The sequence below is a fragment of the Perognathus longimembris genome, chromosome 9, assembly GCF_023159225.1.
Source record: "Perognathus longimembris pacificus isolate PPM17 chromosome 9, ASM2315922v1, whole genome shotgun sequence".
In the NCBI taxonomy this organism is placed as follows: Eukaryota; Metazoa; Chordata; class Mammalia; order Rodentia; family Heteromyidae; genus Perognathus; species Perognathus longimembris.
This window is the reverse complement of record NC_063169.1, coordinates 49,490,717-49,503,548: the sequence shown is the minus strand read 5'-3', so window position 1 is coordinate 49,503,548 and position 12,832 is coordinate 49,490,717.

Here is a 12,832-nt window from a genome sequence, read left to right as displayed (position 1 = left end):
GGTACTGAATTTGAAGTCAGAAGAACTGGGCTCATTCATTATTGTCTAACCTTTGGAAAACCATTTGACAATCTAGATCTCAGAGATGTAGGTTAATGGTGTATGTAAAATACTTTTGAATGTGAAATACAAGTAAATAGTCATCTTTGGAAGACTCAAAGTCTGTCTCTTGATGTAGGTCTTTTTTTTTTTTTTTTTGCAGTCCTGGGGCTTGAACTCAGGGCCTGAGCACTGTCCCTGGCTTCTTTTTGCTCAAGGCTAGTACTCTACCACTTGAGCCACAGCGCCACTTCTGGCTTTTTTAAAATATGTAGTGCTGTGGAATCGAACCCAGGGCTTCGTGTATATGAGGCAAACACTCTTGCCACTAGTCCATATTCCCAGCCCCCTTGATGTAGATCGTAACTTCTTTTTATTTGAAGTTTTGGAATTTGAACTTTGAGTCTATTAAAGTGGTACCATTTGAATCCCCATCACTACCCCCTCAGCACTTCCTGCTACTTGTTATTTCTCAGATCAGATTTGCCAGGTTAGGCTTGGACAGAAACCCTCCTACTTGTGCCTCTGATATAGGCAAGATTATAGGAGGCCCGCACTGCTATGGCCAGTTGGATCTTGAGTTCTTGCAAGAGTGTTGGCTACGGGATAAAATGATTTAGAAGCATTGTCAGAGCAGTGAGACCAACCCAGCAGATGTCACAGGTGGATCTGAGTTCCCTCTGCTGACTAGGCTGAGGCAGAGGTTCTGGGAATCTGTGATTTTTAATAATTACTTGAGTGATAACAACTTAGGCCCAAGAGTCATTGAGTGAATAAATTTGACTGGTGAGTTTGAATTCACCACCAACTTCTTAAGAGTAAAAGACGTTATTTTAAAGATGGTAACTATCTCTTTGGGGTGAGACAGATCATCCGGTTTGGTTCATCCATTCACAAAGCACTGATTTCTCAAATTTCTTGAGGTTTCTGGATTGTGGGGATTTCTTTTTTTTTTCTTTTTGAATAATTACTTTTTTTATTGTCAAAGTGATGTACAGAGAGGTTACAGTTTCATATGTAAGGCAGTGGGTACATTTCTTGTACAATTTGTTACCTCCTCCCTCATTTCCCCTCTCCCCCCTTTCCCTTTCCCTTTCCCTCTCCCCCGACAGATTTCTTAAGGCTCTCTTTTAACCTTTGTAAAATCTAACTGAAATTAAAAGAGGAGTCTTGGCTTCTTTCCCTTTTCTCTACTAGTGTCTCAACACGGCCACTACTTGCACCAAGATTTATACCTGGAATTTGTTTTAACCATGTAAGGCAATGTGCTCATCAATAGGACAGCTGCCAGAAGCATTATGACTTCCAGTTTCTGAGAGGGGGGCCATGCTGTGCTATGCTACAGAAGGCCTTGCGAGAGGCATCAGTCTAGGAGGAGACTGCATAGGAAAGCATGAGGCGATAGATTTATTGTAGCTTACACAGAAAGGCAAAGCAGGGAAGGGTAAACAAGATAGAATGAACTATACTTGATTTTGGTGAACTCAAGGCCTATGAGTTGGTCTCTTGTTGTCTAAGACCCGGGCTTGGGATGATTCAGTGCTAGTAAATATTGGCTTGGTATGTAAGACAGAGAGAGCTAATGCTGGGGGAATCTGGGTTGGTTGGTATGTGTATAGGCTTTAGGGGTTTCTTTGCTATCTCCCCTGGAAGAGCAGTGTTTTCAGATTAGCATAACCATCCAAGATGTCAAAGCATCACAAAGCTCAGCAAATAATGAACATGCCAAACACAATGAAACATGCTATTTGCTTTCCTTCAAGAAATAGAAGGTATCCTTCCTTCTAGTTTCAGCAAAGATGGCAGAGAGGAATATATTTCCTTGTCTTCTTCTTGTATTCTTTTTGAAATTCACAGATCAATTGCTAGCCTTGGAAAGGAAGGAGGCTAAGGTTTATTGACTGCTGATTCTGTAATCTAATTTTTCACTACTGTGGGCTCTAGGAGCTGTACAATATTAACAGTGCCAGGATGATCTGTTAGGACAAATTTTCTATGGCATGCTAGGAGGTCTGTGGATGTTGATTCTGCCATTTCTGCTACCAGACTTCAGAAATGTCCATCTGCCAAGGAATTTTCACACATTTTATCCATTCAGGGGTTGGGGATGGATGACTAATCTCTTTTTTAATGTAACAAAACAAATCTCTGAGCTCATATTAATGTAAAAATAAAAGGGACTTGCTTTAGTAATAAAAATTATCCTACTTTTAAAATAACTTCACAAAGCACTTTTGTAATTTAATACATAGTGTTCCAGTTGTTGCACTATATTCTCACTCATCAATAATGAAACTCTTAATGGGCCTATATCAAAGAATCATCATGAAACAAACTATTATTACTGAAAGGCTACTGTTAGATCATACAAAACTGTGCCTGAAAAGTGATTCATGTACATATACTTTTTACTTCTCCATCCTCATACTGACTTTTTTGTTGTAACTATTAAAGCTCTCCTATCCATTTCCCCATGTTATTTTTGTTTCTGTAGTGAGGAGGCCTGTTTAACTATTAGAATGATAAAATTTTTAATATTTTTATAGCAGTTAACAACCTCTACAGGAAATATTAATCAGAATTACATATAAATGAATCTGAATAAACTCTTTTCAATAATTTTTAAGGATAATTTAGTTTTATGAAAGGAATCTGAGAATATTATAGGCCCACAGGGTGCTTTTATCTTACCCAAATAACAAAGTCTTAAATGTAATGCTTTTAACACAGCTTTATTTTTCTTGGATACTTCCTTGAGACAATTACAAAAAAAAGAAAATGAGAGTCAAAAACCCTCAGCTAATGTTGTGTAACCAGCTGAGCTGTCTTAAGCAGATTAATCTTTTCGAAACTCAGTTTCCTCATTTAATAAGGGGAGAATAAGCATATCTTAATGCAATGTGGGGATTAAGTGGCATAATTTATGTAAAAGTGCCCTATAAAACCCTCATAGACTTCAAGATTAGAAGTATTCTAGGAAGTTTCATCAGGAATTTGACTTTCTCAAAGATAAGAGGTTACTTATCTTTCTGTAGTAATCATTGTTCTTTCCATAATGTCCTGTTCCTTTGTGCTTTTGGCAAACCCAAATTAGTTCAAATACATTATTCATTTTCTGCTCATTTTGCCTCCTTATGTTGCAAACAAAGAGATCAAGAGAAACTTTCAGTGAAGGAATAGTTTTGCCAACTCAATCATCAAGGTCTAAGACTTGAAGATGGGGCCTCACTTCTCAGTGCCTTGTTCTTTTCCCAAGGTCACCTGCTTGCAAATGCTAGCTGGTCTTTGCCAACATTCCCTTCCACATGATTTCCTAAGGGCAGGAATAAGAAAAAGTGAAAGCTGGGGATGTGATTATTTATTTGCCTTTTGGGCATAAGAAAATGTGTGTTCTGGGACTCTGGGAAGCTAGATGAAGAAAGATAGTTCCTTCTCAGCTGAGCCTGCCCTCTATTCCTTGGTGAGTTGCAAGTATCTCTATGTGGCCAGACTCATACTTCATGGAGCAATTATGCAGATTCTTCCAAATGATAGGTCAAATGCAACAGCATACTTATGAGATCATCTTGGTGCCTGATTGCCACTAATTGCAATACGCACTTCTTAGGTACCTTGTGGTGGGTTGAGAAGTTGAGAGGACATGAGTCTCTGCTCTCTATGCTCAATCAAAAGCCAATGATCATTGAGTTTTACCTTACGTTTGGAGTCATCAGAAATGATGCTTCAAAGTTATAAAAGACAGGGGGTTAAGGGCAATGTCACTAGAGTGATTGTAGGCAGATGACAAGTCAGTACTAAATCCGGAGTGAGGGCAGACATTCCAATGCTTTGAGAAAGGGCTGGGAATATGGCCTAGTGGTAAAATGCTCGTCTCCAATGCTTTGAGAATAAGGGAATATATATATATATATATATATATATATATATATATATTCGTATATCAAACTGAATTACAGGGTGGTTACAGTTTCATACATTAGGCATTGGATACATTTCTTGTATGTACTGTTTGTTTTATAAGCCCAAGTGTCGGGGAGGTCATCCAGGTAAGCTAGAAGAGACTCTGAAGTTAGGAGATGGAGATAGAGTATCTTAGTACCATGAACAGGGTGGGTATAGAGATGTTTGTGATCAGATCACTGAAGAATTGAAATCAGGTGAAGGAAGTCACATCACCCATGGCTTTACTTTACCAGAATCTTACTACCAGTGATTTTTCCACATAGCTCCTTCAAAAATGTCACTGCTGGTCATGTCTTGTGATTCAGAGGGCCAGGAGAAGGTGGAGTCTGCTCGAACAAACCCATCCTACCTGTCAGCACCTCCAAGATTATGCTTTCCAACAGGATAGGCAGAATGTTCATATTCTTCTATTTTTAAATGAGTCATGGTGCTTGTTTCAAATGAACTTAATATGTCACAGATACCAACGTAGAATTTCTATGGAGTTTTTCTTTTAATTTTTATTGCTGCCAGCTCATTTGTCTGATTTTGGCTTGCAAAGGGATGCTGGCTTAACAAATTGCCTCATTAGTGATGCTATAATGGGAGCATTACCACTGCTGCCTGTCTCATCCAGGTGCTAAGACAACATTGGTTGTCCCAGCACTGATGTGAGTCACATAATAAGAAGGGTACCCTTTGTTTTTTAGGAGAGATGAGACTAAAATGATACACTTCCCGTGATGTCGCTAGGTAACAGAATATATCTGGAATTCTTTGCTGTACAGGCAAATTCTGTCATCCTCCACTCATTGAGTTCAGCTATACAGGCTAAAGAGCGCACGGGGTGCAGATTCTGAGCACAAGGGGCTCTGTGTCTATTATCTTTACTCATTGCTGCCTCAGTTACATTGTAAGTAACATGGTGAATTTTAAGAGAGTTTCAAGTGGAGCTGCTCCTCAATCAATCACTCTTCGAACTATTATTCATGTCTACTAGGACTCAGGACTAGTACTGATTCCTGGAGGTGCAATAATGAGTAAATGACAGTTCTTACTTTGAAAATGTCCCTGTATGTAGTAGCAGAATAGGCAAATAAGCCCACAACTGCTCAGTAGTATACTAAGTGCTGTAATGGAGTAAAGCTCAGAAGTACTATAGAAATCTGAAATTTAGGCATAAAATATTGAGGTTGTATGCAGGTACAGTGACTCATGCTCATTTGTAATTTCAGTTCTCAAGGAGGTGAAGCAGAGGATATTGAGTTCCAAATCAGTCTAAACCTCCGTCTTCAAAAAGAAAAATGGGGTCACTTTCATATTGTATGAAAATGTTGACTAACAATGTGAGTTCAGACTATCTGATGGGATCTTGTATCCTAACACTTCACAGATCAATACCACAGCCATGAACACGAAAAGAGTGATAGATATATTGGAAGAAATAAGAGACAAACTATAACTATAATCTTGAATGAAAAGACAGTTTACATAATACATATAATAAAATTTCTAGGATTTAAAACATGGAAAAGTAAGTCAATATGTTTTGGCATATGTTCTTATAATCATGAAGAAATCATACAATGATAACAAAATATACTGAAATATTAAATAACCCAATAGATTAACTTGGTAGGAAATGGATGGGATTCTGAAATCTGACTCAGGGACTCTTACAATGTGCATAGCACCTTAATTATTACATGGAAATAGGAATATGTCTGAAATAAAAAGAAATACTTTAAAACAAAAATACTGAGCATCAGTAAAAATTAAATGAAACAAAACCAAGAGAAAGTGATAATATCCATATCTGGTAAAACACCATCCATAGAAACTACAGCAAATGTGAAACTTACACAGCCAATAAGAAAGCTATGAAGCCATGTAAAGTAAAAACTCTCACAAATTAAAGATTCTGATAAAACTCAAGATAATAGTACAGAACCTAACAATGTCTTGTAGAACCTAACATCTCATGTTGTAAAAACAAATTAATGTGGGGAGTTTAAAAAAATATTCTAGCATGCACTCAATATAAAGATATTTATGATGCTTCACATCTTACAAAAGAAATATACCTGTGCTTTTCTTTCCCATAAGGCATTTCAAAAACCAACTGCACACTAACCCAGAATAAAGTTATTTTTTAAAGTTGCAGTGTCACAAGAACATTCTCTGGTAAAATATAAGAAAAACATAAACCCAGAAATTAAATAATTAAGCTCTGGAAGTGAAAAAGCAGGACAAAATAACAATGAACAGCTAAAAGAACAAAATGTCTTCTTAAAACAATCAGTGTTAGAGAGTGGAAACTCAAAATGCCTTCAAGGCCCAAGCAGAGATGCTGTTATAAGTCAAAAGAGATTAAGAACTCAGGATCTGTGTATGTGCCAAGTTCAGGTGTCCAAAACTTTAAAAGGAAAAATACAATAATAAGTAATAAACAAGGAAAAAGGAAAGAGAGAAAATTGGGGAGGGGAGGGATAAAGAATAAAACAAGCTAAATGAAAATGAAATGATATGTTCTATAAATATCATTGGAATAATTGAAAGAAAAATCAAGGTAGATCCTGACCCCACACAAAAATATGAAGGAATTTCCAAGTTACTTTAAAATTAAATGTAGAATAAATCTATACAAGTACTTAAAAATACATAACACCTCAGAAGGGGAATGCTTTTGTCAGCAACAGAGGATTCCACTGATCAAATGGGAAATAAATTGATAGTATTTTTTACATTGAAATTTGCACATTACCTAGAAATTTCCATGTGGCAAAACCTTATTAAAATTCAGAAGGGACAGCATTTATGAATATGCATTGCATTCATAAATTGACATTAAAGCCCCTTTGTACAACCACTTAAAAATAATTTTCAAAAATGAAATTCAGATAAACTGTGAAAAGGCATATCATTTTTTAATCCATGAGCCTTAAAAAAGCTTTTAGAAATTAGTAAAAATATAATAAAATATAAAACTGGGTAAAGAATAGTAACAAAATAATTCTTAGAAAAGGAGTTACAAGTGGAAATTATGTTTAAAATATGTTGAAGACACTACAAATCAGAGTAAACACACTAAGTGCAATGTCATCTTTAATACACCAGGTTAACAAAAAAATTAAAAGATTGAAGACACCTAGAATTAGCAGAGAAACGGTTTCTTTCATCAACTCAGAGAAATTATTAATTTATACGTAGCATTAAAAAAAATCTCTTACTATGTGGGCTCTCTCTCTCGACTTCCCCTCGCTTGGGGGGGAAGGGGATTATCTGCCCCTTCCTGGGTGGTCCATTATCGCTCACGCGGGAGCGATGGCCACGGGTAGCCTCGGTGGCGTGTGGTCGCAGGGTGCCCCAAAACCACCAAGAACGACACAGACGCGTGGGTCCCTGGAGAAAACCTCTAGGGCTTCTGTTTATTCAAATGAGGAGCCTCCCAGATATACCCCAAAGGCGGGCACAAGAGAGGGGCCCCTGATTGGTCCCAAGGGGCTGTCCCTCAAGTGATGTCAGACTTCCTTCTCTTCTGGTTAAAGACAGGAAGGGGAGGGACAGGCTGAGGTCAGCTGTGGCCCCTTAAAGGTGCAGCTGACCCCAACATCTGCTACTCTTTTTTTTTTTTTTAATTAGTAGGGGATGTTGTAAACATACATGTAGGCATAAGGCAAATGCTGACATAATACATATATATAAATATATAGGGGGCCTCTTCCACAGAGGGAAGGGGTAGGTAAGGTGGCCGTCCGTCTGGCTTTGTCCAGAGAAGCTGGAATCCTCAGCTGGTTTCTGCCAAATGCAGGAAGGTGCAGACATCAGCCCTCTTTTGGTGGTGAAGTAGAAGTAGGCTGGAGCTCTGGCATCCCTGGTAGTTCACAGTAGCTGATAATTTAAACATAAGTGATTAGTAAAACATTCTTTTTATATATAAACATTGAAGCGAAGGTGTTAAACCTTTGCACTTACTTTTTAAAAACATTAAGGTTGGGTGTCAAACCCTCAGCTCCTATTTCCCTGTAACGGGACTCCCTTAAACCAAACAGTAGGGGGAGAGGAGTGGAAGAAACATGGTGCAAAATTTCTTTAATTTTTGTACAAAACTGCAAGTGACACTGCCACAGCTAAATATTGCGCCTCAAGAAGCGCTTATTCTCTTTAGAAGAGCAGAAGAATTGCAGTATATTCCTTGTTTTCCTGAAGAGAACAAGAAGAGACATTTCTCCAGAGCAAGTGCTCTGGGTTTTTTGTTTTCCAATCTGTAAAAGCATTTACAAGGCTCTTTCCTACTGTTTTGGGAAGATTTAAATTTTCTTAAGATATTTTCTTAAGATATATAATATAAGCATAGCTATCCTTACTAATCATGGGGTCTACTCTCCTCTCTCTCTCCCTCTCCTTTTTTTTTTTTTCAATTTTTATTTTTATCTATTTTTTTTTCTTATGACATGGCAGGCACCAGGCTGGGTCCAGGGAAGAAACAGGGCCGACACTGGGTCCATCGCTGGTACAGGCAGGCTTTCCCGTTTCTCCATGGAAAAATCCACTACGGTCTTTGTTATCCTGAAGAGAAAACAAGGGGAGACATTTCTCCAGAGCAAGTGCTCTGGGCTTAGTTTTCCAATCTGTAAAGGCATATACAAGGCTCTGGGGATTTAGTTCAGCGGAAGAGCACTTTCCTGATGAGTGCAAGGTCCGGGGTTCCATCCCCGGATGGGGGGAGGGGGGGTGGGGAAATAACAACTATAGGTCAGAGAGAAAAAAAAAAGAAAACCAAGGCAGTTTGGGAACAGACTGTGGAGTCAGCTTCCTGTAGCCACGGACTGCCACAGTCCATGCAGCTAGCACACGTCGACCTGCATCCTATAAAGCAAAGTATTAATCCTGAGTCAGGAAAATCGAGGTTTGCGCAGTTGTTCCAAAATGACTCTGGTCCCTTGATCTTAAAAGAGTTTATGAGAGCCCAGGAAAGAAAGAATAACTTTTTTTTTTCTTTTGGCTTGGAGTTTGGTGATAAGTGTCACACCTGCCTCCAGGCTGTTTACTGTGACTCCACCCACAGGCTGCAAAGAACAGTTTAACATTAAGAATTAAAGTTAAATTAGTAGTCAAAAGGCAAGTAACTTTGAAACCATGTTTTACCAACACACACGGACAGACATACTGATACTTGTGCACAAGTTTTGAGGCATGCTTAGAATTTTTTTTTTTTTTAAATTGGCCATGTAAGTTTTCTGGAATTCCAGTGGCAAATGGTATTATTTTGCCCATAATAGAACCACGTGGTTGATAAAAACAAAAGGGAACCTCTCTTCACTCAACAGAAACACTCAGACTCACACAGATGCATGCTATAGACTCACAATGCCTCTATACACGTTGCCGCCGGCGCTAGGTTCCACGCTGCCCTCGCTCTCCGAGACCCGAACATTGCCCGGGCTGTGACCCCCTGCGGCTCCTGCTGCCGCCTTGGGTCCTGCGTCCCCGGAGGCCAGCGCCCAGTGCGCGTGGCTGCTCCCTAGTCGGGACTTTAAAAGTCCCGGGCAGGGGGCCCTGGGCTAGACTGCCGCTGCCGCCCCGCCTGGCGCCCGGAGGCGCAAAGCTGCAAGCCCATTTCCACGGGCTGCAGAATTTCCTCGGCCCTTGGTCCGAGTGCCATTGATCCGATCCTGCCTCTTGGGACGCGGATTGATTCTGCCCCATCGCCGTAGATGGAGGTACCACACGCTCCGGAATACTCACTCCCATCCTTCCCGAAGGCTACCGACAGCTCCAGATTGCTTTTCCCGTGGGCATCCTGCCCCACGCCGGGCCGCCAATTTGTGGGCTCTCTCTCGACTTCCCCTCGCTTGGGGGGGAAGGGGCTTGTCCACCCCTTCCTGGGTGGTCCATTATCGCTCACGCGGGAGCGATGGCCACGGGTAGCCTCGGTGGCGTGTGGTCGCAGGGTGCCCCAAAACCACCAAGAACAACATGGACACGTGGGTCCCTGGAGAAAACCTCTAGGGCTTCTGTTCATTCAAATGAGGAGCCTCCCCAAAGGCGGGCACAAGAGAGGGGCCCCTGATTGGTCCCAAGGGGTTGTCCCTCAAGTGATGTCAGACTTCCTTCTCTTCTGGTTAAGGACAGGAAGGGGAGGGACAGGCTGAGGTCAGCTGTGGCCCCTTAAAGGTGCAGCTGACCCCAACATTACTAGATTTATTAAATTTGAAATCTGAATAACTTCTAGCCAACTTCTAGAAATAGTTTGATGGAAATTAAAAACATGAATGTATGCTAATATGCATATAGGCATGCTTACTACTTCATTGCTTGCAATAGCAAAAAATAGAAGCAAATTGAATATCCACAATAGATCATAAACAAGCTGATTAGAATATATCCATATTCTGTAATACTCTGCTGAGATTTGAAAAATAAAATAATATAAATATGTGAACTTTGAAAACATATGTTTGTATAAGTTATTTTGTGAGGACAGAATTGGAATAAAGAGAAAATACCATTTTAACACCTTTGTATTGTTGAACTGTTATAACAGTTCATAAGCATGCAAGGATGTTACTTTTATGGTTAGGAAGTTAATTTGAACTTCGTATTTGTGCCTTATGCAATCATATTGCATCTTCAGGAGTAATCTTAACCTGCATTAGTTTGCTGAAGCTGCATTAGATTCCATAGCTCCTCTTTTAGATATCAGTGGGAAGCTTTGCAACATTAAGATCCAGCCTACCAGGCCATACACAAAGTGAGATTTAGAAGTATACCCAGGTTTTTAAATCCCAAAGATCTGCTTGTCACTCATGTCTGGCTTATCTTTCCTCCTGAAACTTCTGCTTTGACTTGGTCCTCATGACTGAGAGGTAGACCCCTGAGCTTGCTACATGAAGAGGCTTTGTGAAAGGGAAAGATAGAAATAGGATCTGTGAGACTCCTTCGCCCGTGTTCACGTTCTATAAAGAAGGTCTGCAAAAAGTGCTGAATAGATTAGAAGAAACAAGGGAGGAAAGGGCATCCTTTATGATGGCTACCACAAAGCAGAGAATGGTTTCTCCCACCAAGGGAAGACAGTGTCATGAGTGCCTGAGGGGCAGAGGTGAACCTAGGACTTGCAGAGCAGCAAGCAGGTGCAGCCAGAGAGTACCTGTTGTGAACAGCATCCGGGTTACCAGCCTACCACAGATGCCTTCATTACCACAGTGGGCACAGATGGGGGGGAGGGCCAGTGCCAACACCCCCATGAAACCTCTCTCTCTCTCTCTCTCTCTGTCTTTCTTTTGCATGCACATGCACACACACACACACACACACACACACACACACACACACATACAAAGACACACAGAGACACCCCCCCCCAATGCATTGAGGAAGAAGTCAAAGTGAAAACTACAAAAATACCTCAGAAAAATAACTGCATCCTGCCAGCCTGAACTATGAGGCTGCAGATTCACTTGAAGTTGATTGACAGGAAATGGAGACAGTGAAGTAATATTTCTTTCATACCCATGCTTGAGGTTGATAACTGCCATGGTTCTTATGTCTTCTCTCAAGGTAGCAGGGAGAGCTGAACACATGGCCTTCCTTTTTTTTTTTTTTTTTTTTTTAATACTGAGAGAAAAGTATCTTCTCTTCCCTTGACAGATAAAGCCACAGGACTGGATGTGAAATTCAGCCAGGGAGTGTCTTTTGTCTCACTTGTCCCCGGAAAAAGAATTAAGAGTTCTCAGTCTGCTTCTAAGAAAATCTTCCTTTAATGGAAAAATTCAAAGAGAGGGAAAGGCATTTGGCTCTGAAGTTAACAGTGATTTTGTGAAGCCACAGATAATAAATGAGTTCTCTATTCCAGTTTTTAAATAGTTTTTAAAGCGATTTCAAAGATAGAAGGAACCACAGAGGAAAACTAATCATATTTTCCACCCTAAGAGAAATTCATCTCAGCCTCCCTGTCAGGTGATCAAAGAACGAGTCCATATTTAGGGAACCTTGTTCCTCCCAGGAATCTGAGGTTAATTGAGAATATGAGCAATGCTCAGCTAGGTCTCTCCCTTGCTCAGCCTTTCTATGCTTGTCTTTTTGTACTTAGCAGGTCTGATACAGTACTCTGCTGAATTCCATAGAGTTGATTTCCATTTGATCAGCACACTTTCACTGAGTAGAAGTTGACCCCTAATACAGGCATTTTGATAGTCAATTTGATTTTAACAAAGTTGTCTAGTGCAGTAGGTAGGAGATTGAGAAATCATAATAACTCAGTAGTTAAATAGTTGTTATAAGGATAACACTGAGGTCCCTGGAACATGGTAAATGTGAAATAAATATTAGTTGCTGTTTTTGTTATTATTTGTGTTTTTGTGGCCTGTTATTTTCTGATTATTGAAGACATTCCCATTAAAAATATAAAAATCTCTAAATAAAATATTATCCTATAATCATAAAGACTGTACTTTATAGCCAGGACCTCATTCTAATTACCTTCCTTAGGCTCACCTGAACATTCTATCATGCTGACGGTTAGGACTTCATGAATCTGGAGGGACAGGTTGCACAATATTCAGTCTATAGCATTATTGCATGGAATTATAGCAAATAGAGTCTTATCCTAGCATATTATCTTAAATATGTATTAAGTACATTCATATATTAAAGTGTTTGTGGCACGTAATAATATTCATGTGCTATAATCTCTAGTTTTTCTTTTGATAGGGATTTCAGGTCGTTTTCACTTTTTCATCATTTCTTTAAAAGAGGAAACCTGTTTGTGTATTGTTTGCATCTGCTTTCTGAGAAAAAACTCCTGGGTCAAAGATGATCATTGTCTTGACATGATATAATTCTTTTTAGA